Below are 27,077 nucleotides of genomic sequence, written 5' to 3' on the forward strand. Positions count from 1 at the left end.
CACACCATGTACATGTATGGCTTGTGCTGCGTGGCCTGACCATGATTGATTACTCCCCGCTGTCTACGAACATGTCGCTTATGACTGCTGTGTACTAATGAAATAAAACAAATGTATCTGTGCAAATTAATGTTAACTAAGCTACTGCATTATGAATCTAATTAATTTTTCACGTTATTCTATAATTTACGTAGCCTGCACTTTAAGTGGCCAATACTGTGTTCACCTCTGAACTGCCAATTTCATTCAGACACTGATAAGAGATACAATTGCTTTGATAATTATGCATTTTCAAATGAGCGCCTACTAATTTGCACTAGTTACACGGGTAGCGTGTCCAGGTCGCAAGGAAGGCGTACCGCTATGCCATCCCATAGTTATTTTACACGCTGGCGCGTACATCTGTTTACATAGAACGATTTACCGACGTTACCCGGGAGTATCTGAAACTCCGATGTAACGATTTTCGCTGATGTACCATACTCGGTAGTTCCACGTTGTGCGCCGCATGTATCCGATATAACAGCATTAATGAAGGAAAGCTTGAGTACCGCGGCGACATTTGCATCATAAACTGCATTACCACGCCGGCTATCACATGAAACTGCATGTTGCAGCAATACGCTGAACGTTACCACGATGGCAGTAACAACCTCAACGCAAACTTCCTGAAGTTCGCTATAGCGCTTTACTGCAAACTTAGTACAAGCAACAGTATCGCGTTCTCTTCACACAAACAACAAACCGAAACTCGACTGAAAAAAAAAAGAACTTTCTCGAGCAAGACGTTGCGAACATAACAATTGCCGTTGTCGCAGCTTATGATAAGATTCGCAATCCATGTGGCTCTTCGACGCCGCAAAACTGCAAAGCGCAGCATAATTCCACGGCCGTGCGGAGTTTCGTTGATGGTGACGCGCACCCGATCGCAGTGTGAAGGCTACGGACGGAGCGTCTGCTCCGACGCTCCGACCTCCGTACGAGGTTTCCAGCGCTCGCCGCTAGGTGTCGCATGAATTGCTGGAGTCGCGAATAGCAACACCGAAACCGAAGGCGAAGAAGAAATGCAGATCTTAACAAAAGATGCTCAGGTGGATATTGAGTGATCACACTATAAAAACAATGCAAAATGTAGACTCACTATTCTGCGTAAGGGTGAAGAAGCTGAAAAATATTACAGATTCAAGTGATGGTGGGGATACAACATTGCAAAAAACAATTTTTTCTAGAAAGGGCGATGACTTCCACAGGAACTTATAAAAATAGCATGTAATCAATCAATCAGTCAATAAAACCAATCTTTCATTTACTCTGCAGGAAGGAGAGGAGCTTCCACATAAAATAGGTTACACTGAGCAGCTTACATATTGTTACGTAGGAAGACGCAGACGAAAAGCTATATACAAGTATATTTACAAACAAATGCGCCGCACTTGGCCAAGAAGCCACAGCCCGCAGTAGCCTCTAATCTTCGTCGTCGTCTTCACACTGCTCGCCTCTTCGTCAAGGCAAATACTGTTCCGTAGCACTACCCCCGGCGGCAAAAGCGCCGTCCCGGAGCGATTAAAGGCCGGACTCGGAAGCAGTGTAGTAGGCCTTGAGCCTACTGACGTGCACAACATCACTAGATGCCAGAGTAGACGGCGAGGTCGAACTCACAGGTTCAATTTCGTACGTCACAGGCGTCACCAGGCGCAGCACGCGGTAGGGCCCTGTGTATCGCGAAAGGAGCTTCTCTGAAAGTCCGACGTGACGAGAGGGCGACCACAGGAGCACGAGCGCACCAGGCGAAACCTGTACCTCACGGTGCCGGGCATTGTACTGACGCTGCTGAGTGGTTTGCGAGGCTGTCAGTCGAGTACGGGCAAGCTGGCGTGCATGGTCGGCGAGGGCGATGGCGTCGCGCGCATACTCGCTTGTTGAGATCGCAGCAGGAGGAAGTGCCGTATCAAGGGGCAAGGTCGGTTGGCGACAGTAGCGTAAATAAAATGGAGAAAATCCGGCGGTGTCGTGCCCGGAAGAATTGTACGCAAATGTGACGTAAGGAAGGGCAATGTACCAGTCGTGGTGGTCCTTGGAAACGTACTTGGACAGCATATCGGTAAGGGTACGGTTTAACCGCTCCGTCAGGCCATTCCTTTGAGGATGGTATGAGGTAGTGAGCTTGTGTTTAGTGGAGCTTGTACGCAAATGTGACGTAAGGAAGGGCAATGTCCCAGTCGTGGTGGTCCTTGGAAACGTACTTGGACAGCATATCGCACAATGTCGGCGATAACTTTCGACAGGAAGTTGCGACCACGGTCAGTAAGCAGCTGTCGCGGGGTGCCATGAACCAAGATAATGTCACGCAAGAGAAAGTCCGCGACGTCAGTGGCGCAACTGGTAGGGAGAGCCCGCGTGATAGCGTATCGGGTGGCGTAATCAGTTGCGACGGCTACCCATTTGCTCCCCGAAGATGACGTGGGAAAGGGGCCGAGAAGGTCTAATCCAACACGAAAGAACGGTTCCACAGGCACGGCATGTCGGGCGCAATCATTTTCTGTAAGTCGGCAATGGCACAAGTTGCCGACTGCGATGGTAGAGGAGAATCGGCTGAATTGTCGTCTACTGCAATAGATGCTACTGAGTGATCCTCGAATGAGCAAAGCTGGGCCATAGACATCCCGCGTGGCAGCACTTGTGCCGTCAAGCCAAAATTGACCACTGGCAGGCAGACTCAATTCGCCATAACAGATAAAACTGTATGACGCACTGTGATTCCGTGTGTAAGCAGGACGTCTTGCATGGGAGCCGCGATGTACTGACCGTCGGGCACTGGTGGGGATGACACTAAGTCAACGTAGGTCAGTGCCGAAGGTGGCAAGTGAACGAAGTCGACGGAACTGAGGCGACTAGGGTGTGGTTTAGAGGGATCCCGAACAGGCACGTCAAGGCGGAGAGTACTGGCGGAACAGTCGGAGAGAGCAGAATGCGCGGAGAGGAAGTCCAAGCCGAGGATGATGTCGTGGGGACAGTGGGCGATGACTGTGAATAGCACGATAGTGGAGCGATCGGCGAAGGAGACGCGGGCGGCACACATACCAATTACGGGGGCTGTTCCGCCATCGGCGACACGGACAACAGGCGTCGTGGGGGTGTGAGTATCTTCTTCAGCCGGTTACGAAGCTCAGCGCTCATTACGGATACATGCGCCCCATTGTCTATAAGAGCAGATACAGAAACACCGTCGACTTGCACGTCAAGAAGGTTCAGATGAGTGGGCAACGTCAGTAGAGGATTTGGCGGCGTAGGGAGCAATGCAGCGTCACCTCGAGAACGCTGCATCGTCTAGTTTTCCGGCTGGGAGCGGCGTCCGAAGGGAGTCGGCGAATAGGAGCGACGGGGCTGAGGAGAGCGAGATTGTCGTCGTTGGGGCGAAGGCGAACGAGAATAGGGACGGTTCGGCGCAGGAGAATCAAAGGCGGCATTATCGGAGCGTGCGGCATAGGGTCGAGAAGGGCCACCTGGGCGAGAGTAGGCAGTATAAGTAGACCGGGCCGGGGAACTCCAGCGACTGCGACAGTGGCGAGAAATGTGCCCGATTCTACGGCAGTGAAAACAAATAGGCTTGTCGTCAGAAGTGCGCCAATCAAATGGGTTGCGGAAACGTGGTGGGTAATAAGATGTGGGACGGGGCGTAATCGAAGAAGCCGGATGGGTATCAGGGCGATGGGCCGAGCAGACGGTGTGAAGACCCATGTTCGCGAACTCCGGGCGGGCAACTGCCTGGATCAGGGAAACCGTGACTGCAGGTGCCTTGGAGGAGCTGGAGTCGAAGGCAGCCGGATAGGTGGCCTCAATCTCACGCCGGACGATGCTGGTAATATCACCAGTGTTGTTGGGACGAGGAGCGTCGGCACAGGAAGATATCGCTGGGGTGTTGGGCAGACGGGCAAACTGCATGCTGGTCGATACGTCGGCTTTTAGCGGGTTCCAGGCGGCGACATTCTTTTATAACTTCATCCACCGTCGCCACGTTGTTGAATACGAGCAAGTTGAAGGCGTCATCGGCAATGCCTTTGAGGATGTGGGAAACCTTGTCTGGCTCAGTCATGTGTGCGTCAACTTTGCGGCACAGAGCCAAGACGTCCTGAATGTACGTGACGTAGGGCTCTGCGGACGTCTGCACTCGGCCGGATAACGCCCTCTGAGCGGCAAGTTGGTGACCGTAGGGGTTGCCGAACAAGTCTCGGAGCTTTTGTTTAAGCGAATCCCAACAGGTGATCTGATCTTCGTGTGTCCGAAACCAAACTCGAGGTGTTCCACCGAGGTAAAAGAGTGCGTTGGCGAGCATGATAGTAGGGTCCCACCGGTTATTGCGGCTGACGTGTTCATACAGGCTGATCCAGTCGTCGACGTCTTCCCCATCTTTGCCTGAGAATACGCCAGGATCACGGGAAGCGGGGAGAGCGGTGTAGGTCGTCGAAGTGGCAGCAGGTGTCGGAGCCGACTGAGTCGAGCTGTCGTCGGCGGGAGCCATGACGGAAGGCTCGACGTATCGTCCACTGCGAAGCTCCGTGACGAGGTACAGGGAACGTCCACCTCCACCAGATATGTTACGTAAGAAGACGCAGACGAAAAGCTATATACAAGTATATTTACAAAGAAATGCGCCGCACTTGGCCAAGAAGCCACAGCCCGCAGTAGCCTGTAATCTTCGTCGTCGTCTTCACACTGCTCGCCTCTTCGTCAAGGCAAATACTGTTCCGTAGCAATATCACTGCTCTTTTTATAATAGGCTCTAAGCCATGCCGCCCACCGAGTGCGCGCCTGGGGTACAATATATGGCGTCCGGGGACGCACATCGGGACAAGGCATATAGTGCCTGCAAAACTGTTGTGATATCAAGTGCTTAGGAAGAATAGTTTCAATAAATAGGTGCCCGAAATTGGGTACACGGCACAAAGGAAAACGCACAATTTTTTCGGTCCTTCTGAAAACTATACATAATTGTACCTAAATATTCTTTAGAGAATATCGTCGACTTTGCTTCAACACTGCACAGAAGAAAAATTGTTCAGATCCGACGCACTGTAGTAATCGACATTATGCGAAGCATTTTGCATGCAACTGGACACGTCGCATTGTTTGGGGTTCTGCAAAGCGTTACCAGGTTGACCAATATGGTTTTATATATCCATTATTTGTCTCTGTGACGCTAGCACAGTGAACTAGAATTAAAGCCAGTGAATGTGTGTGGGGATAACAGCAAAACTACGGCAATGGTAACGACGATTGCATGAGTTTTACGAACGGACGAATTGATGTGAACGAGCTGCATGGGTGCGAGATGGGTAAGAAACGCAGAAATTGAATGCTCGCCGACAGCAGCACGTGGTAACACTTGGAGAAAACATACGAGTGACTTGACGTCGATAATGCGGCACAGCATAGAACTCGCGTTTTTATAACCTCTCGGACTAGTGGCGTTGTGTAGTCGTGATGACGCTGCCATTGTGGAATTCGATGCAGCGTTGTCGCACTTGGACGCTACGTGCACCAGGAAAGAGTAGGCCTTGTTTGAACTAGCCGCCTGGTAACGACGAGACGGGCTGTCAAAGTCCAATACGAGCTTCAGGAGGAACAAGGAGGTGGCGCGTTGGTGCTCGGAAATCAACTCTCTTGGAAAAGATATTTTTCAATTGCTGTTTGAACGCATGCAGCCACCACCGGGTGCTCTGCTTCCGAGATGCCGGTATCTTCTTTCGCTTGCCACCTGGCTTGAGCGCAGATGGCATGCGAGAATCAGAGACGAGAGTCGGATTACGAAGCTGGGATGATTATGCAGCGACAATCATGGCATCACGAATATCAGCGCTGGGAATCCAACCAATCAGCGCTGCAACCACTGCTGAGAATATAATCTGTAAGTAGTTGCTCGTTTAATTCACTCGTCCTTCGCGTAACGTTGTGGTGAAGGTGGGACTCTCTCCGTCCTCGCCAGGACCCGGACGCTCCCCGTCCGTACTCCCCGCCCTCGCAAGACTCATATCTTGTTCAGTCGACGATAATAGACGCAAAAACAGAGAAGAACGTAAACTTTATTATCAAATCGATAAGATTTGAATCCGGCGTATTTTTAGTGGGTCTTCGTTGGGGGTGCTCAGTCCAGTGTGTGCCGGGATCCATAGCAAGTAAGTGCCTCCGGTTATCGACGTTGGCCTCTCCCTAGTGTATGGGATGTCGCTGGAGTATGTGATACGCCTCTTGCGATATGCGCCCATTTGAAAAATTGCGAATTGCCGTTTGCGAATCGCAGATCACGTATGTAGCCTTGGTTTGTGTGAGGGCCAGTGCTATGGCCGCATCCTCTGCCGCTTCGGCATATGTCGTGTTCACGGTGACGCTAGTGAGGTGGTTACCTCGGTGGCTAGTAACTGCCGCTACGAACTCTTGCTGTCTCGATAACGGGCTGCGTCGGTGAAGACTGCCTCCTTGTCGTTGGAGTAACTTTGGTTCATGTGTTGTGCCCTGGCCTTACGTCTGCCCGTGTGGTGTTGGGGGTGCATGTTGCGAGGCAATGGGGGCACGCATAGTTGCTCGCGCATGGTTCTTGGCATTTCCACTTTGATGCCGTGCTGCGTGTGGTATGTAATGCCGAGCGTTTCGAGCACGTGCCTGCCCGCGCGGGTCTTGGATAGGCGCTCGAGTTGGGACACTTGTTGCGCCTCCACGAGTTCCTTGAGCGTGTTGTGCAAGCGTAGTTCTAGGAGCTTGGTGGTGCTCACTCCGGTCGCAAGTCCCAACGCACATTTGTACGCCTTGCGTATGAGGGCGTTGAGCTTGTTTCTTTCTGCAACCGTCCAGTTGTGAACCGCTGCCGTGTACGTTATTTGAGAAATAACGAAGGCTTGTATAAGTCGTATGACGTTGCCTTCGCGCATGCCCGCGTGTTTGTTGGTGATGCGTTGGATGAGCTGCATCGTGCTGGTGGCCTTTGCTGTTATCTTGCGAAGTGCTTCGCCATTGCCGCCCTTGTGTTCAATTATCATTCCTAGTACCCGAATCTTGTCTACCATCGGCAAAGGTAGACCGTTTGATGCCGTTAATTGGATGTCTTCCTTTTCCGGGGGGAGGGGTGTAGCCTTTAGGTGGGCGCCCCTTTCTGACCGGCCTATATACCAGCAGTTCGGATTTTTCGGCCGAGCAGGTGAGTACCGTGCCCACCAGGTAGTTTTCCACGCACTGGATGGCCTACTGTAAACGTTGCTCGATCGCTCCGTCGCTGCCCGTTGTCGTCCAGATCGTGATATCATCCGCGTATAGCGTGTGATGCAGTCCTTCGATTTGCAACAATCGGTCGGGTGACCCCAGCAGGACGAGGTTGAAGAGCATCGGCGAGATGACCGAGCTCTCGATATTGATTTGATCTGAGTCGAGTTGTCCCACTCGCATGCGAGCTGTTCTTTCCGTGAGGAAGTCTAGAATGTAGTTGTACGTTCGCAGTCCGAGATTTAGCTTGTCTATTTGTCGTAATATGGCATCGTGGCGAACGCTATCGAAGGCCTTCTTCAGGTCCAGCCCGAGGATGGCTCTCGTCGAGCGCCCCGGACTGTCTATGAGTTGGTGTTTTAGTTGCAGAAGGGCGTCTTGCGTGGAGAGATGTCTTCTGAACCCAATCATGGTGTGTGGAAATAATTCGTTGTCCTCGAGGTAATCCGTGACTCTATTGAGAAACGCGTGCTGCATCAACTTGCCCACGCAGGACGTGAGGGAGATGGGGCGCAGGTTCTCCAGCTGTAATTTCTTGCCGGGTTTTGGTATCAGTATGATCTTTGCTTCTTTCCATTGCTGTGGTAGCTTGCCGTGCGCCCAACATTCGTTAATGTATTTTGTGAGTTTCTCAATTGATCCGTAATCGAGATTGCGTAGTGCCCTATTGGATATTCGATCGGGGCCAGGGGCCGACTTGGTGTTGAGTTTGACGAGGGCCGCCTGGATTTCGGCAACGGAGAATTCCGCGTCCAGGGTGGCGTTGCTTTCTCCCGTGTAGTCCGGATGTATTAGCGGGGGCGTTTGATATATGTAAAGGCGTTCCGCATCCCGTAAGAATTGTTGTTACGTTCCCCCGTAAGCGTGTATGATTTTGTATATGCCTTGCATGTGTGTGGTCTTGGTGTTGGCGCGATCTATCAGGTACCGCAGCATCTGCCACGTGCCACGCGTGGTGAGTTGACTGTCCATCCCCGCGCATTTCTCTTGCCATTGTTGTCGTTGCAGGGTAAGTGCGCGCTTTTCTATTTCTTTGTTGAGCTGCGCTATCCGTTTACGCAGTCTCCTATTGTGTCTCTGTTGTTTCCATCGGCGCTGCAGGCAAGTCTTGGCTTCCCACATGTACAGTAACCGGGAGTTTATTGTATCGAGCCCAGCTTTTGACGGTATCGTTTGCGTCACGCGCTCGATGTCCCGCCGCAGTTGCTTGGTCCATTGGTCTATGTCTTTGATGTCTGCCACCTGTTGCTTGTCACGATGTTTGCGTAGTTGATTCCAGTTGGTGATCTTCATTTGGCGACCGGCATTGTGTTCCTGCGGGCCGTCTTCTGCCGTTATGCAAATGATGTAGTGATCGCTTCCCAAGTCTTGCATGGTGTTTGTCCAAGTTACTTGGCGTGTGTTGCACGTAAAAGTGAGGTCCGGCGTCGTGTCGGTGCTGACGCTGTTGCCCTGCCTTGTTGGTGCCGCGGGGTCGGTGACTAGCTCGAGTCCGGCGTATTGCACCGTTGCCCACAGATGCGTGCCTTTGGGCTGATCATGCTTGTAACCCCACGCCGTGTGCACCGCGTTAAAGTCCCCCCCCCCCCCCCCCCCCCAATGAAAAGCTGTTGCCCTTGGGCGATGTCTATTGCCCGTTTGAAGAGAACATGGAAGCGGTGCTGGCGGCATCTGGGACTGCAGTAGATGTTGAGTACGAAGATGCTGTTGCGCGTCTTGCGTGGTGGAAATAGTTCCACGGGGACGTTTTCAATGTCTCTGACTTTAGTGTCGTGTTCGATAGCTGTGTGCGCTCGCTTGACCAGCGTGGTGACGTTTGGTTTTTCTGCCTTGCCTGTTATAGACTGGTACCCGGTGAGTTTGGCGGCGCCGTTCGTTTCTTGCAATATGATGACGTCTGGGCGTTCGGTGATCGTTTTCAGGTATTGCTGTAAGTGCGCTCGTTTGTTTTGGTAACTTCTGCAGTTCCACTGCCATATTGTGTGTTTTTGTTTAGGTGGGTATCGGGCCATGTCTATATATTGTTACATGTGTTGCGCCGCTTCCCTATGCGACGGTACGATCGTGCTGTTCGTGGCTTCTAATCTCGACTGTCTAAGGTGAACGCTCTCCAAGCTCTGCTGGATGTACGCGTGATGGACGGGATGATGGTTTCCTCGAGATTGCTTAAGCGAGCCTCGAGTGCCTCTATTCGCGCGTCGCGTATCGCTGCGCGCGTGCGCTTGGGTCGTGTTGCTTCTCTAAGGGTGGGAGTGGGTCTGCGTTTAGTATCCGGGAATTCGACCTCGTCGTCCTCTATGGGTTCTTCTTGTGTTTCCTGCGTGGTCTCTGTGGGAGTGGGTCTGCGTTTAGTGTCGGGGCATACGACCTTGTCGTCCTCTATAAGTTCTTCGTGTGTTTCCTGCATGGCCTCCGTATCAGTATCGCTTTTCACGGCATGCTGGAGTTGTTCTATGAGTTCGTCTTTTGCACGAATCTGTGTCTGCATGTGTTCTATTTGCTTCTGCAGCGCTTGTATCGCCTGTGTTAACTTAGCTATTTCCGTCTCTTTCTTAGCGGGTGTTTTGTGGCCAGCCTTCGCGGTTGGTGCTCGTTTTTCCGTGACCGCATCCGCCGAGCTCACCTTCTCGGTGGTCTCGGTGTCTCTCGTTACGGTCCTTCTGGGGGTGCGGCTCCGGGACCGGGAGCGGCCTCGGCTGCGGGTCCTGGATCTCGAGCGCGACTTGCCGGCGGAGTTGGTGGCTTTGGCGGCCTCTTCCGCCTCCTCGGCGACCCTGTGTCGTTCCGATTGCCTCTTTCTCACAACGTAGGGGGTCTTGTATCGTGCGCGGCAGTTGCGATCCGCCGTCATGTGTGTTCCCCCGCACAGCTTGCAACGGGGGGAGCACTGGTGGTCAGGGCCTGGGTTAATGGCGTCGCAACCACAGCACACTTTCTCCTGAGGATTGGGACACACGTCCATGCGGTGACCGAGTCTTCCGCAGAAGTAACATATGTCGATTTGCTTACGATACAGGGCTCAGGGAAGGAGGGCGCCGCCGTACCTGATGTAGGAAGGCACTCGCGGTCCTTCAAAGGCCACTATGACCGTCTTGGTATTACTGAGCCGTTTGGCTGCCAGGGCGTGGGGGTTGTGTCCATGAATGATGTTGGTGTGAATAGATTTGGCGTCCTCCTCCAACGGGATTCTCCTGATTATTCCCTTCACCTGTAGTCGGGGGCCGTCTCGTAGGCACTGACCTCGTGGCGGCGATCACCGATGGTGATGGCTTCTAATTGTCTATACTTCGCAGCATGAGTAGCGTGGGGTGTACTCACGACAATGATGTTTTGGCGGTTGCTAGAACACACGGTGTCCTCCCCTGCTTCTTGCGCCGGCACGTTGGCCGCCCGGTAAATGGCCGATGCTAGGCGCACGGTTCCGGTGGTGGCAACCTCGAGGCCTCCTCTTGGTCGTATCACGATCTTGAAGTCACTTCGTGGGAGTAGTGGCATTTTGCTGTTCCTGATGACTTGCTGCTTGACGTTACGCTGTTGTTGACGCGAACGCTATAGGTTGCCGTTCGCTCCCTCGCCGGTGTGGGCGTGGGCTCCGTTCTGGGTGTTGCTCTGCGCGGTCTCGCGGTTAGATTAGGTCTTGTATCTGATGGTGCACCAACCGTTGCCCTCAAGAAACTCTACGGGGGAGATGCCCTCCCCATTCACTTGGACTTGCATCATTGTGACCCCTCGGGTGGCTGGTGACGTCCAGCGTGCGGACTACTCCGGTAAGGGTTAGCGTGGTGCCGGTCGGGCGCGGGTCAAAACCTCTCTCATTCGGAAAGAAGTCGTTTCCCACCTTGAATATAGTGCCAGTAGAATCTTGGTGGCTTCGTGCGTACGCTGGTGTTAAATTCATCGAGTGAATGACTGATAATCACTGCGAAAGTCATTGAAAAACGGAGCCGACGTGAGATGCGGCCGCTCCCTTCGGCGGGTTCCGTCTTTTTTCTTGACCAGGACTATAGGAGGTGCCCACGGGCTTTTAGACGGCTGGATGATGTTGCGCAACATTTCGTCGACTTGTTTCCTTACAGCTTCACGTTCTCGCATAGAAACTCTGTAAGGGCTCTGGCGGAGTGGTGGAGCGCACTGTTCGGTTATTATTATGCGATGCTTTGCAACTGGTGTTGGTCAAATTATCCATGACGTCGAAAAGCAGTCTTTGTATCGCTGGAGAAGACTTCTGAGCTATTGCTGCTTATTCATGTGGAGACCTTGATTTATGTCGAAGTCTGGTTCGGGAACTACGGTCGTCGGGGTAGATGCGGCAGAATCCGAGAGGACCAACGGATTACTGGTTTCCACAATTTGCTCGATGTATGCGATCGTCAGGCCCTTGTTAATGTGTATGAACTCCTGGCTGAAGTTGGTCAGCATCACTCCGAGCAGTCTCTTGCGACGCAAATTTCGCGGCGACGCAAATGGCGCCCAAGTGTATTTTGCTTATTCGCTCGGTGTAAAGCCGCGATGTTGAGCAGGCCGCTTCTTGAGGACACGTAAACCTGCGCGGTCGCTCTCGTTCCCAAAGCATGAGGGTGTCTATGTCATCCCAACATAAAAAGGACAGGTAATATGGGTCCCACAGAACACTCGATCGCGGCATGCAAAGAATAATCGGTGTGTTTCGCGACTCTGACAAAAAAACACTGAAACCAAACACCTACACGCGTAATTAACGCAGCGACTGTGGCTTTGGATAAGCTTGACTTAAGGACACACTTGCGGATTCGGCATTGGATCAGCTCGACATTTCGTGTGGATTTGGCTTTCCAGTACTTTGTGTTTTGCAAGTAGATGGTGCCGTATATGTTAGCGTTAGCGCTTTGCTCCGTTACGCTATTCTAAAACACTACCTTGTGCCGCGCATTGCAGCCTTTCTTAGCATTAGCGTTGCGTCGCACGCTAACGCTAACGCAAGCGTTTTACGCTGTACTAAAGCTGAATCGTGTTCCGCACGCCGAACCTTTGCGTGACGCTATGGTGTGCGTCTCGTCAAGACATTTAGTTTAGCGCACGGGAACGCAAACGCAAGAATGTCGTTCAAAGACAGGGCGTCGTCTGGTGCCTCGTGAGAAATGTATCCATGCCAAGACAATCCATTACCAACCATTCTGTTGTTGCTATGCGGATGCGTCTCGTCAGATTTAGTGACTTCGGTATCACCGATCGATGTCAGAAATTGGACACGCTGTGCGCTCATAACTAGCGGTGCAGGTGAGCTTAAAGGGAGCGAAAGCTTATTTCAGTAGTTACTAGCGGTCAACGATAGTTAGAGCGTAGCCATCACGAGAATTCACGGTGAATCGGGAGCCATGAGTGCCGCCATGTTCTACAACGCTATTTCCTAGCGTCCGTACCTTGCGTGCGTTAGCGTTGAACGCTAAATCTCGAGCACAGCGTACGTACAGCGCCTGCTCTATTATTTCAATGCCAGTGCAATCGCTCGCTCCGCAATGGGAGCCGGTGGTGCGCCGCAGTTCAGTGAGTTGCCGCGATAAGACGCTACCCAGAGGGTATGACCAAGGGTATGACTGCTACTACAGAGTCCGGAGGAGATGCGGCAGATGCTTCACGCATCTGTCAGGATTACGTACTCCAATTTCCGTCTTGAGGCGCCATCCAGAGGGTACTCTCCCCCAACGCCGTAAAGCAGGCGCGGACGCTAGCCGACGGAGGGGGAGTAGGAAAGGTGATCGGAAAGGGTGGTGAACGGCTGGATCGGCCGCATCAGGCTGGCATTGAAAAAATAGAACAGGCGCGTGCACGTACGTAAGAGCCTCCAGCACCGTTTACGTACAGCGAACGTGCAGTGTGCAGCATGCAACGCCAACGCTAACGCTATCTCTTTGTGTTTGCTGCTGTACGCTATACTAAAACTGCCTTCTTTCTTGGGCTATATAGGCGAAAAACATTATCTGTCTATCTGTCACTCGATTCAACTGTCAGGCCAAAACCAACCAACCTACTAGCACTGGTGACACGGGGTCATACACGTCAACATTATACAGCGCACAGAAAACCACAGGCCTATTTGAATAAACGAAAGAAGGGGAACCGAGGGGCTCGATTTTGTGAATCATAACCACATAAAGCCAACAGATAATGAAGCCAAGAAAAGCATCGGGGAAATTAGGTGTGGTTGTAAATTGGAATGTAGGAAATAACGAAGAAAAGGGAAATGAAAGTGTATGAAAAGATAACTTCTCGATGGCGGGAACCGAACCCGCAACCTCCGCATTACGCCTGCGTTGCACTTCCAGTTGTGCGACGGCGACGGCCATCAGTTCGTCGACTATCTTGGGTATTCATGTTTACTTGATCTAGCCCTAGGTGTGTTAGCCAGCGCCACTCAGAACCATGGTGGGCAGATGAGCAACATCCTTTTTTAGCCCGGTGGTGACACGTAACACGTGATCTTGGGAAGTCTATTTGAGGTAAAACATATGTACTATCGGCGAAAAAAGTTTGTGGACCAAGGGATCTGACAAAAATCTGAATATCTGCGCAGCCTCATAACGCAGCCTGGTATCCCCATTTCCAGCCTCTACTGGTATATGCGAACAACATTGTAATGTACGGTTTTACTGTCTACATTTAAAGGCTGCTCAGATATTTAGCGTTTTCTGCGATCCCGTGGTTCGTAAACTTTTTTGTCCATAGTACATTACCTGTGATCCTCAGCGTTCATTTAATTAAGGATACACTCCTTTACAGCCTCTAGAGTCTGTAAAGGAGTATGGTTATCTAGGTCAATTACTCACAGGGGACCCTGATCACGAGAAAGAAATTTACAGAAGAATAAAATTGGGTTGGAGTGCATACGGCAGGCATTGCCAAATCCTGACTGGGAGCTTACCACGGTCGTTGAAAAGAAAAATTTGCAATCATTGTATTCTACCGGTGCTAACATATGGGGCAGAAACTTGGAGGTTAACAAAGAAGCTCGAGAAAAAGTTAAGGACCACACAAAGAGCGATGGAACGAAAAATCTTAGGACTAACGGTAAAAGACAGGAAGAGAGCGGTGTGGATCAGAGAACAAACGGGGATAGCCGATATTCTAGTTGACATTAAGCGGAAGAAATGGAGCTGGAGAGGCCATCTAATGCGTAGGATGGATAACGGGTGGACCATTAGGATTACAGAATGGATACCAACAGTAGGGAAGCAGAGTCGAGGTCGGCAGAAAACCAGATGGGATGATGAAGTTAGGAAATTTGCAGGCGCAAGTTAGAATACGCTAGCGCAAAGCAGGGGCAATTGGAGATCGCAGGGAGAGGCCTTCGTCCTGCATTGGACATAAAATATGGGCTGATGATGATGATGATACATGGGACTGGTTTTTGCGTTAGTAAATGAAACATCAACCCGTTAGAAATGGTGTCGAAGAGACTGAAGCTGCGGCTCTGTAGCCGTCTTTAGGCCAACAGTAATAAAATGTACCAACAGATGGCATGAGAGCAGGGCGAAAGCAGGATATTTGAATTCAGTAAAACCTCCATTCCAAACATGATGGGAGGAGTGAGAGGGGAGGGGAAGGGCGTGAGTGGTGGGAGGGGGGATAAGAGAGGTTGTTACGCATCAGGGTCGGCAGAAGACTATGGTCTTTTGACGTCATTGCGGTGAAACAAGCAGATACGTGGCCAACTTTCTTTCATTCTTTCTGCGTGAAAAATATTCTATTCCTCACTCACACACCTCCAGTAGTGTTCTTTAAGATCGGCACATCTCGCTATGTGCGAGGACCGGTGCCAAACAATTTCAAGCAATGGCTTTCTGATAGATTGCAATTAAATATGTCGAATTAGCAGCATGGTAAGGCAATTCGGATACTCAGGAACGTTACCAGAGTTAAGTTGTGTGCCGTCACAGCTGAAGGACGGTAGGATGCGTCATTAATATTGAGGGTGTGGCGTATCTTCTAGGAGCGTTTTAATGTGAAAACAAAAATCTAAATGACCGTGAGGGAAATCCGCACCGCCCATGCTAAGGTACGTACGTAAGAGGTTTTTGCGGGACAGCAGCGCTCAGACCTACGCCACGTCACGCGCACTCATATGAGATGGCGCTAATAACAAGTGTCCAGCGCGAACGAGTCATCAGAGTTTATGCGGTGCTCAAGATATTGCCCAAATTGCCGAGCGGGCATGTTGCCGCCGGGGTATGATGCCGAATTAGAGAGGCCGTAGTTTAAAAGCACTATTCGAACTGCGCAAGCGCTTATTTGGAAATCGTTCATGTATTTTTTTTCGAAATTTCGTATGTGGCACTTGATGATAAGAGGTCTGCTTCCTTTAGAGCTTTGTGTTGTGAATATTCACAGGGTCTTCGCAGTACAGTGATTAGAATATTTATGTTTTAATCAGAACTTTATGCTGGCTACGCAAATTCTATTTGCTGGGAGTGCTTTTACTTGACGGATAGAATTCTTGCCACTAGTGAGAACATAAAAAAATGAAAGAAGACTTTCGAAATTTCCGCGATTATGGTAGATGTTTATATTGTAAACTGTAAAATAATTGTGTTCTAAGGCCACTTATTTTCTTTCGTTCGTCCAGAGTGCTTGTATTCGGAAGTATCATTTCGTGTCAAGTAAATTTGCTAAATTTCGCATTCAGAGGCTGAAGTCTCGGTACAAATTGCAAGGCCTCATTGTGACGTAGCGATTTCACATAGCACATCAGTTTGCGAGCCGGCCGGAATGAATAAAAGCTGCGTTCTTTATCTCGACTGGAGAAGCAAGAAACGGTTAACGCCTCGCCTTTCCCCTACACGCGATGGAGCGTAACACGTTTGGTTTAGCCGTGTATTTGAGCCGCCGCGGTAGCTTGGTGACGTTAGGCTGCTCAGCTTGAGGTCGGGTGTATGATCCTGGTGGTTGCGGCCTGCATTCCGATGGAGGAGAAGTCTAAAAACACTATTGTGCTTGGATTTCAGTGCACGCTACAAAACCACAGGTGGTCGAACGTATTTCTTGCCATACTAAGCTACAGCGTGCATCATATCAAGTTTTGAACACTTAAAACACCAGAATTTATTTATTTTTGCCTAATATTCGAAATGCAAGCATTTCGTGGACGCGTAGCAGGCACAACGCGGTGTTTGTGTGTCGCGTCATTAAACTTCAAAGTTGACCCGAAGATTGAATGCAACCGATCGTCTTTATCGGCATTCAATTGCACATTATTAGGACTAAATTGCCGTTTACTAGCACACGCTGCCCTCAACTAATGCATTACTATAGTCACAAAGGTGCAGCTGGAATATCAGGCAGAGTTTGATCAGAGAAACGCCATTCGACTCGCCACCGATTCCATGGCAGCATCAGATGCCTCGAAAGATATAGTGCCGCAGAGAAGGTAGTCATTGTCGTAGAATATGTGGAAATGGATATTCACGTCGAATTAGCAAGAGACCTTCACGCCTTCAGTTTATCCAGCCTGTGAAAATCAGAGCTGTAGAACGCTCGTGAGCGTGTTCAGAAACATGCAAGAAACTGGCTTGGTGGGTATTCGAAAGTGGCATGAGAGCTTCGTTGTAAGTTCAAACTAGTGCTCTGGTTTGCGTGATCGTGATGCCGGAAGGCCGCTGTGTAATTCTGCCTTGATGAGGTGCCATAAAACAATTTTCTGGGCAGTGCACGTTAAGGAACCCTGGGTGGTAAAACTTAATCCGGAGCCCTCCACTACCGCGTGCCTCAGAATCAGAACCGGTTTTGGCACGTAAAACCCCAGCAAGAAGAAGAAGAATGTGGACTGATGAAGCCCCGCCACTTCAACAGGAGAAAAAATAAATACACTTTACTCTAGCAGTGAAAAAAACCTTTTCTGGTTAAGACTTGGTGAGGTGTAAAGTTTGGCGCAGAATTCTTGGGGGAAATATAACTGGGCCTGACTGTTTTAAATCCAGCATTGCAGGACGCATTACATTTTGCATAGAAAACATGTTCCGATGACATCAATGACTGACTGTTTCCTGCTTTATCGGTACAACTGCACCAATATTGATTTCGCATGAAGGTACGTAACCTCAATATCTTAAAGTGCCACGATCTGGCTAAATATAAGTTTTTCCAAGCAGGGTATCAGCCGCGAAGAAACTGTTTTGGCTTCATACACCGCCTTCGTCTTCGTAAAATCTCTGCGTAGGACGTCTTGCAGCTGTGCATCGGCCTGATTTGGTATTTTAATTTTCGCATGGCTTAGTGTAGTACCCTAGCGTAGTATATGAATTTAAATACATTCTCCGCAATAAAGTTGTAACCTATCTTGTGGTTAAGCAACCACACTGCATGAAAATAACTGCTTCTTTTAATGAAAATAACACATTTGTAGGCATCGCGCATAGATTATAGCATTATTGGCGCCCGCGGCCGAGAAAATCATACCCAACCACGCAGGCCCTTCAAATATATTTAGGTATGCCACACCATTCTATCATTGAAGTTGCTCCTACACTGTCTTGCATTCTTGGGCAAAGCTATTCCTCGGAGTTTTAAGAATGACAATCCACAAACAAATGTTATGAAACAATGCACCCACAGCGCATGCCTTTTATGTTAAGTCTTCTCCGACTGCAATATCTCCGAGATCCCCCCACGTAAGAGGCCGCGTTTCTACCAGAAAGCTCGCCCTCGTGCATTGCGTTCGCCGCCAGTGTTTTCCGGTAACCTTCACGGTTGCATAAGCTGCAGTTTTCCGGAAGCGTGAGAAGCAGTCGGGGATCTTTGAATGCTATCGCGTTCCACTCTTTAAAGCGAAGCTTAATCTTCCTCCCAATTTTATGCGTACACGGGCGCCACCGAAATGTGTTGCTTATAACAAGCTTCGCTTGAAAAGCTTAGCTCCACATAGATTCGAACATGCGCCTTGTACCTGCATAATTTTCGTAACAACATTATCGACGTTTTAATTTTTGAGGCCCTGCATGTTTTGGACATTACGCAGAACAAATATCGTTTCGCTGGAATTACTTTGTGGCCAAAAATTCCGTTCTGTACGAACAACTCGGGCGTTGATTGTACGCAGCCGGAACAATACAGCAGTTGTAGTTAGAAATGTGGTATTTTCTTCCCTCTATGGCACAGGCCACACGAGGCTCTTTGCGTGTTCCACGCTTGGAAAAACACTTTTAGGTAGCCTGTGCTGAGCGACGGAAAACTGTATTGTGAGTTTCTCATGTGCCTCTGCAATTTTCTCCTTGACACTTTTTATCTTATTATTATATTTCAGAAGTTGATTAGTTCATTAAGACTAAATTATTAATTAGGCGGAATGCAAAAAAGTATCTGAATATCTCCAGGCGACGGCAAACAACATTAGCTCAGTTGTGTCTAGCTACGTGGGTGTATTGATCTTAATTTGACCAACACCAGTGATATTACTTCTGTGCCAGAAAAATTAGGAACAAGCCTTATCCGTATAAAAAAGCTGGTAGCACACTTCAACCACCCCAACTATAGTGTACTTACATAGCAGGCTGTTCCATCTGGTAAGTTTGGCTTTCCATCGCACGTCTGATTACATTGAATCCAAATCTATGGAGTAAAGAAAATAATCATTCTTCATAAGTAAATACTACATAAATATCTATAAAATGTATTTATACAACTATTTTTTATTTCTCTATAAACCTTGGTGAGATATAATATTCATCACACATAATTTGGCGATGTCCACGTTGCTCTCGATATGGTGGTTATCCGGTCGAAGAACCGACTTTGTCCTCTCTTTTTTTATTCTATCGTGACAGAAAAGGTTGTATATTGGTATATGGTAGGTCAGCTCACTGTATAGGGGCGTCGTCTTTCGCTTAAAATCGCGGAAACACACACACAAACACACATTTTGCCCATATTGCTGCTCTGTTCTTGCTGAAATGTCGCAGAAAGATCTTGTTTTACGGTTCACGTCCTTCAATGTCACACTAGACAGTTACTTGTTCTGTTTTTAAGAAAGAACCGCAAAGTTGCCTTCGCATTACAGGGTTGCAAGCTGGCGCCAAAGTGGCGCGAGCATCAATTTGGGCCGCCGCGTATGCTGCTGTCAGGCAGGGTGGCCGCGCGTTGACGGCTCCTCGGGAACAAGTGGCAACCTTCCATGAACGGCTACTTTTCCCAGCTGCCGAAACGCGGCGAAACAAGTTCATGCTAGCGCGGCTTGGCACCTGCTTTCATCCCCATAAATGAAGGCAAGCTTGCATTTTTAACGCGAAAACGGTAACGGCCCCGTGTCGCAGAAAATCCGGCGTCGGTATCGGTGTCAGATTTGGCGTTGAGCATCGGCGTCTGACGGAAATAATCATGCCGAACCATATCATCCCGAACCATCCCGACCACACAGGCATTCCCCGTGGCGCAAGGCGTTAGTGAACAAAAATTTAATTTCTCAAAGTAAAATCCGTCAGAAAAATTGCATAGTACTACTTACCCAACAACCTACAGGCGTGATAGCGTCGGATTGTAATTTGAATATACGGGAAAAAGACCTGATAAGCAGCCAGGGATCCTTGAATGCTATCGCATTCGACTCTTAAAGGCAGACTAAAGGGAAAAATTATTTCTTCTGTGTCAGTAGATAACCCTTTCACAATACCGAAAACACCACTCTTACCACGAGAAGCCGCTTTCTAAGCGGGAAAGAAACGAAAAACACAGAAGGCGAGTGGCGACGCCACCCTGAAGTTCCCGCACCAGCTCACCGTGACGTCATACATTTTTACAGCGTCTTCAAGGTCTCAGTTAATTCTTTAGCGGTGAAGATTGACTCCATTATGTTCTAAAGGAGGCCAAGACTGAATGTGGCAAGTTTCGATAACTTTTACTGAGCCAACGTGGCCCAAATAAGAAAAATTACTTTAGAAGTCTTGACGTCACACTGAAGTGCTAACGCTGGGGTTTCCGCGCGAAATATAAAATAGTTAACTTCGAGCTTCTTTCTTTTTCTAAAAATTGACCTATTGCAGTGTAATTAACGACAACATAAATTTCGAAGAATAATTTATCAGTCTAAGTGGAGTTATTGTTTTGCTTTAGTGTCCCTTTAAAGGCGAAGCTTAAGCGCGCTTCAGTTCTGATGGTGTTTCGCGGTAATTTGGTTCTAGGCAACACTGAGGGCAATGTTGAAAACAGAGGCTTTGTAAATTTTGGACAGGCGCGTGACTCGGGGTAACAGCAAACCCTTAATAAAATAATAAAGAATGGCCGCATTTCTACTTGTTTCGCTGCAAATGACGTCGAAAGACGACAGCCTTTTGCCACCCGTGATACGTAACACCCTCTCTTCTCCCCCCTCCCACCCCTCATACTCTTCCCCTCCCTTCTCTCCCCTCGCATGATGGATGGAAAGGAGGTTTTGCTGAATTCAATTCAAATTTGCCGTGTTCGCCCTGCTCTCGCGCCATCTGTTGGAAGCTTTTATTGCGGTTCGCTTAAAGCTGGCTACAGAGCCACGGCTTCAGTCGGCTTGTTTTAAACGCGTAGCGTCTCTTCGACACCATTCTAAGGCGCAGATTTTTTTTTCATTTGCAGCGTTTCATTTTTCATTTCTTTATGTCTCCCTCTCTGTCCTTAAATGTCTTTCTCTCATTTTCTATTTCTCTTGCACATAGCAAGTTCTGTTACAATCGTTGGTACAACGCAATCATATGGTTTCCATAAATGCATGTTATACAAGCGTGGGTGTTGTTCAAAAAAAATAGCCTAGTTGGTGGTTTAATGGAGTGACAAAGTTTTTCGCGTTTAGGTAGCCCAAGAAAGACTATCGTATTTAAAAGGTCCTATACTATGTCTCATACGTCAGGTGCAATGCTGTGGAAGCTACGCAAGAAGTACGGTCACCAAAGTGCGCTGCTGAGCACGAGATCGCGGGATCGAATCCCGGCCGCGGCGGCCGCATTTCGATGGAGGCGAAATGCAAAAATGCCGGTGTGCTTGCGTTGTAGTGCACGTTAAAGAACCCCAGGTGGTCAAAATTAATCTGGAGCCCTCCACTACGGCATGCCTCATAATCAGAACTGATTTTGGCACGTAAAACCCCAGAAAGAAATTCACTCCGCGCGTTCCGTCTATGCCCCGCTGCGCGCCGAGGCGTTTGCTCGTGCAAGCTTGCACGTGAGGCTGCCGCGACGGGTTGCAAATAAAAAACTACGAAAATCAAATTGATCTGAAACAACGTGTTGACAGCCGTATGAGTACATGATTTATTATTGCGATAGCAGTTATATGGACACTCTAAAGCAGATTTCTGCCGTCACCGTCGTAGTCGCCGTCGTCGTCGCCGTGAGGTTCCGTATGACGTCAATGAAGATGAAATCGTCGCCGCGCGCCGCCGAACGCTGTATGTGTGAGTGAAAGGGCGCGAGGGACGCGCGCTTTCACGGGAAGTGAATCCACGGCGGAGAACAAACGCGCGTTCGGCGCCGTGCTCCCTTTTAAGGGCTGCAGAAGTAGGCGTCTCTTTCCTCCTTTACAATCACCATATATGCAGAGCAAGTAGTAGTAGTAGTGGTTCATGTGGAAAGGGGAAATGTTAACGCTATCTTCTGCAGCCCTTGAGGGAGCACGGCTCAGCGCCAACGGGAAGGGGTAAGTGGGGGAGAAAGGAGGATAGGGTGGAGTCGCCATGGCTGGGCGAAGCAAAACCGGCAGGCTGTGGCGGCACGTATCAGGCCGGGATGGAAGGCCTTGGTGTGCCGCAGAGACTGCAGGGGGTGTTGTTCCGGACCTGTTAGGCCCGGGGTGGGATGGGAGGCCGCGAGGCCGTCCCGCTTGCAGAAATGATGTCTTAGAGGCGTGCGGAGAGCCCTGACGAGTCAAGGTACTCCACGACGCCTCGAAGTGTGGGAAGGTGGTGTCGGCCGGGGAAGAGGAGGTCTTCCTCCTTGCCAGAGGGGAGGCCCTGGCGGCGGAACTCCTGCAGGAGTGGGCCCCGCTGCTGGAGGTACGCCGGGCAGGCCAGCAGGAGATGCTCGATGGTCTCCGGCTCCCCGCAGGAAGAGCAGGCCGGGGACGTCGCTCGTCCTAGTCGGTGGCTGCGTGCTGCCGTCCAGCTGCAGCCGATGCGGAGCCGGAGAAGGAGCGACGTCTCCCTGCGAGCCAGGCCTCGCTGGGGGAGTGGACGTGGGGGGCATCCCAATGCCACCCGTTTGTCTGGGTGGTTGGTCGCCAGGTGTCGCCGCAGCCTCAGTCCTGTGAAGTCGCCCTCCGTCACGGCCCGACTGAGGAGCACAGTGATGTGGTGGGCGTCCTTCGCCAGGGTGTCGGCTGCCTCGTTGCCCGGGATCCCTACGTGGGCGGGGATCCAGTGCAGGGACACCGGGTGGCCTGCGTCCTGCAGCGCTGTCAGCCGGGTGGACAGCAGTGCGACTCCAAGACTGGCGCTTTCTGGCCTCCGCAGGCCGAGGAGGGCTGCCTTGGAGTCGCAGAGGATAGCCGCCGGTACCTCAGGGAGTTCCTCGGAGAGTAGGTCGACGGCCAGGTGGAGGCCTGCCACCTCCGCTGCAGTCGAGCTGGCGTGTCTGGGCAGTCGACACTGCCTGCTCTTCTGCAGGGCTGGTGCCGTGCAGGCCGCCGTGGCAGAGCCGGTGTCCGGTACCACCGATCCGTCGACGAACACCAGGAGGTGGTCTCCGAGGGTCTCCTCCAGGAGGCAGGCGGCCGTCTGCTGCAGGGCGCAGGTAGGCGAACGCCTCTTGGAAGTCGCGGGAAGCTCCGTGGCGATGGGGACTGGAGGCATCTGTGGTGGGGGCAGCTGTACCGCATTCGCAGGAGGATTGCCCACCACCTCCTCGTAGAGGCGGCACAGCTGACCCATCCTTGAGGATGGCCGGGACTGGAGGCGATGCAGCAGGCCTCTGCCATCAGGAGCGTGGTGGAGGCGGTCGACGTGCCTTAGCCCCTGCTGCAGGAAGAGGAGCGACAGGGGCCATGCTCCAGCCTCCGCAAGGGTAGCGGCAATCTGGGAGCTCCGGGGAACGCCCAGGCAGAGACGGATGGCCGCCCGGTGCTGCAGCTCCAACTTTCCGAGGTGGCGTGGCGGCAGCGCCACCAGCGGGAGGGCGTACCGCAGGCGTGATGTGGCCGCCGCCTCGTAGAGCCGCAGGGCCCACTTGACCGAGCAGCCCTCTCCACGGGCAAGAAGCTGCGACACGGCCTTGCGGACCCTGATAGTCTGGGTCTGCATGGCCCCGACTGCCGGTAGCCAGGTTAGCCGGTGGTCGATGCGCAGCCCAAGGTGCGACACAGTCGTACTCCATGGGATGCGCACGCCTTCCAGCTGCAGCCGGGGAGCTGAGCGCCGTGCCGCTGCTCTCGGGTGGACGAGGAGGGCCACCGTCTTCCCCGTCGAAACCGAGAGTCCGATGCTTCCCAGGTAGGCGGCTGTGGTGTCCAGGGCTCTCTGGAGGGCCAGGCGCACGTGGCGGCTTGACTGCGGCGGTCCCCGCACCCACAGGGCGATGTCATCCGCGTAGATGGAGCACTCCACCTTGTAGTGAGGGTCGGTCGGCAGTGCAGCAGGCAACCGGGCCAGGGCGAGGTTGAAGAGAAATCGGGCTCACCACTGACCCTTGTGGTACGCCTGCTGCCACCGGACGGGGAGTGCTCCTTGCATGGCCCACGCGGACCCTGAGGGTGCGGTCAGTTCAGGAACGATGACAGGAACCGCCGCAGGTTGCCGCCTATGCCCAGGAGGTCCAGAGCCTGCTGGACGACCGCATGTGGGAGGCCATCGAACGCCCCCTTGACGTCGATGAGGAGGAGCATGACGAGGTCTCCGCTGGCCCTGGCGTCCTCCAGGGTGGAGACGACGTCTGCAATGGAGTCCGCAGTGCACCTTCGGCGCCGGAAGCCTGTCTGCTGGTCCGCGAGGAACCCGCAGGCACGGGCCACCCATTCTAGCCGTGCCAGAGCGATGGCCTCCATCACCTTGCAGGCAGCGGAGGTGAGGGAGACCGGTCGGTAGGAGGACAGCTCGTTGGCCGGCTTATTGCTTTCAGAATGGGGGCCACGATGGCTGTGCGCCAGGCCTCCGGCACTTGTCCTGACCACCAGATGTTGTTGTAGCAGTCGAGCAGGCGTCGTTACTCACTGGTGGCCAGGTTGCGGAGCATCTGGAGTGTCACTCCATCTGCTCCTGGTGCACTGCGACGCTTGCCCCTCCTCAGGGCCGTCTGCAGCTCGTGGAGAGTCAGTGGGTCCTGGCAGATGGCCGCGATCTGGCTGGTCGCCCACTCCGGATGCAGCTCCAGCAGGCAGGTGGGCGGGTTGGCAGGGGGAAGTCCGACCGGCAGGGTGGCAGCAGCGAGGGCGGCCGGGGGGGCGAAGTGGTCCGCTAGCAACTCCGCCAGGGCCGCCTCGCTGATGCCCAGCGAGATAGCCACCGCGAGGACGGGGTAGCAGTTGACCTTCCTGCCGGTCAGGGACTTTAGGAGGCGCCAGGCCAGGGGGCCCTTGGAGCGGTCCTCGATGGTGGCGCAAAGGCTCCCCCAGCTCTGGCTCCTTCTGCGCCTGGCCTGTCGTCTGCAGCGGGCATCCGCTCTCCGGTATTCTGTCCAGTGCTCTGCATTGCCCGTCCGGATTGCTCGGTGCTCCACGCGTCGCCTGGACGCACGGAGGTTGAGCAGGAGCAGGTCCGGGGCAGGGGTATCGGGTAGAGCAGAGCACTGGACGGTGGCTGCCTGGGCGCACTCCATGATGGGACTTGGGAGGTCACAGCCATCTTCCAACTCACTGCAGCGCTTCCTGAACAGGGACCAGTCTGTGACGTGGTATGTTCGTGACCTCGGCCTTCTCCCATACCCAGGGGTGATCAAGATGGGGAAGTGATCAGAGCCCCAAGTGTCGGGAGTTGTAGCCCAGTCATAGGAGCGCTGCTCGGTGGTAAGGGAGAGGTCGATGGCTGTGCTCACCCCACGGCGGACGTACGTGGGTCCTCCTTTGTTGAGTACCACCAGGCCTGCTCGGCTGATGGCGTTGCAGAGGTCCCTGCCTCGGCGGGTGCACCTGCGGCTGCCCCAGTCGGTGTGGTGGGCGTTGAAATCACCGCACAGGACTGCATGTCCGCCGAGGCGTGCTGCAAGCCGCACCAGGCTGGAGGGGTCCCACTGTTGTCCAGGACGAACGTAGACGCTCGCCACGGTCGTGTCCTGTCTGTCAAGGCGTACCGTGACAGCACAGCACTCCATGGCGCCGCCTACGACGTCCGAGACTGGGGTCACCGAGTGGGCCAGGCTGCTGCGGACGTAGATGGCAGTCCTCGGCTTCCCCTTCTTGTGGGCACCCTCCAGGCAGGGAGCGTCCGTGCAGCTCTGCGTCGAGCAGGTGGTGGCGCCAGAGTAGCCCGTGTAGCCCGGCAGCCGCAGGTCCTCGGCCACAGTGTACACCTCCTGCAGTGCGAGGACGTCGAAATCACACTGCAGGAGGTGCGCGCACAGCTCTGCATGCCGCCGCCGCAGCGAGTTGGTGTTCCATTGGAGAACACTCGGGCGGCGACGGCATTTCCCAGCTGTGGCTGGTGAGGGATCATGCTGGTTGACTGTGGTCGGGACTGCCACTGCCTGCAGGCAGATGGCTCGGAGGGGGCTCTCAGCGGGCAGCATCTCCCCGATGGCCTTCAGGGCGAGCTGCAGGCTGGCAATGATCTGGTCCCGAGGGTCCGGGCCAGGCATTGCCAGTGATGCTGGGGCTGTGGAGGGCTCGGTCCCAGGAGTGGCAGGCGGCTGGCGTCGATGCTTCCGTGGGGCCGGTGTGGGGGGCCGTCCGGGGGGGGGGCTGCCTTCTGCTGGGGCGCCTGTGGGAGGCCGGCCAGTGCCTGTGCATACGACAGGCCCTGCACAGGCGTTGAGGCGGCCTTTGCCTGCAGGGTCTCCTCCCGCACACCAGCACGGACTGCACGGCGGGATAGGGGAGCAGGGGCAGTTGCCAAAATGGTGGCCACCCTGCGTTCTTCCTGCCACCTGGGGCAGGCAGGAGTATTCGCGGGGTGGTGGCCGCCGCAGTTGCGGCAGTGGGCCGCGTTGGGGCAGCTCTCTCCCTGCTCGTGAGACCTCCCACAATGACGGCAGCTGGATGGCGAGTCGCAAGAGGCAGCCACGTGCCCAAAGCGGCCACACTGCTGGCACTGCAGTGGACGCGGTCTGGACGGCCGCACCCTGAACCGGAGCTTGTAGAGGCTCACATGCTCAGGGGGAACCGGCCCCGCGAACCGGATCGTGATGGTGTCCGCCTCCCTGGTAGCAGCCAGCACTGGGACTCCCGACTCGATGGCCCCCAGCAGGTCCGCGTCTGCGGGGATGCCGTCGGCGCCGTGGATGAATCCAGTGCTCCTGCCTCGCTCGGCAGGCTGCCGGGCAGTCACCGGAATCCCCCGGATCTCCGTAGTGGCCAGCAGCTCCTCCAAGCACCTCGGGGTGGTGGCGTCGGCGGCCACGATGTTGCGCCTGTGATTTACTCTCACAGCGGCAACACCCGGCCGCGCTGAGAGCACCGCCGCAAGAGAGAGGCGTGGTGCTCCTCGGAAGGTGCCACCCACCCCGGATGGGCGGAAGAGGGCCGTGCCAATGACGGCGGGGTCCACCGGGATGGCAGCACTCACTGGTGCCCTTGCGCGACGGCGATCGGCCCTGGACAGCACCAGCTGGAAGCCCTCAGCTGGTGGTGCATGGGTGGATGGGGCCTCCTGTGCAGCCTTTGCTGTGGGTGTGAATGGGCCCGCCAGAGAGGGCCTCGGGGCCGGAGGAGCAGCAGGGGGGGAAGCCTGTTTGGGGGCAGAGCTTTTCCCGACCTTC

The sequence above is a fragment of the Dermacentor silvarum genome, chromosome 3 (genome assembly GCF_013339745.2).
Source record: "Dermacentor silvarum isolate Dsil-2018 chromosome 3, BIME_Dsil_1.4, whole genome shotgun sequence".
Lineage (NCBI taxonomy): Eukaryota > Metazoa > Arthropoda > Arachnida > Ixodida > Ixodidae > Dermacentor > Dermacentor silvarum.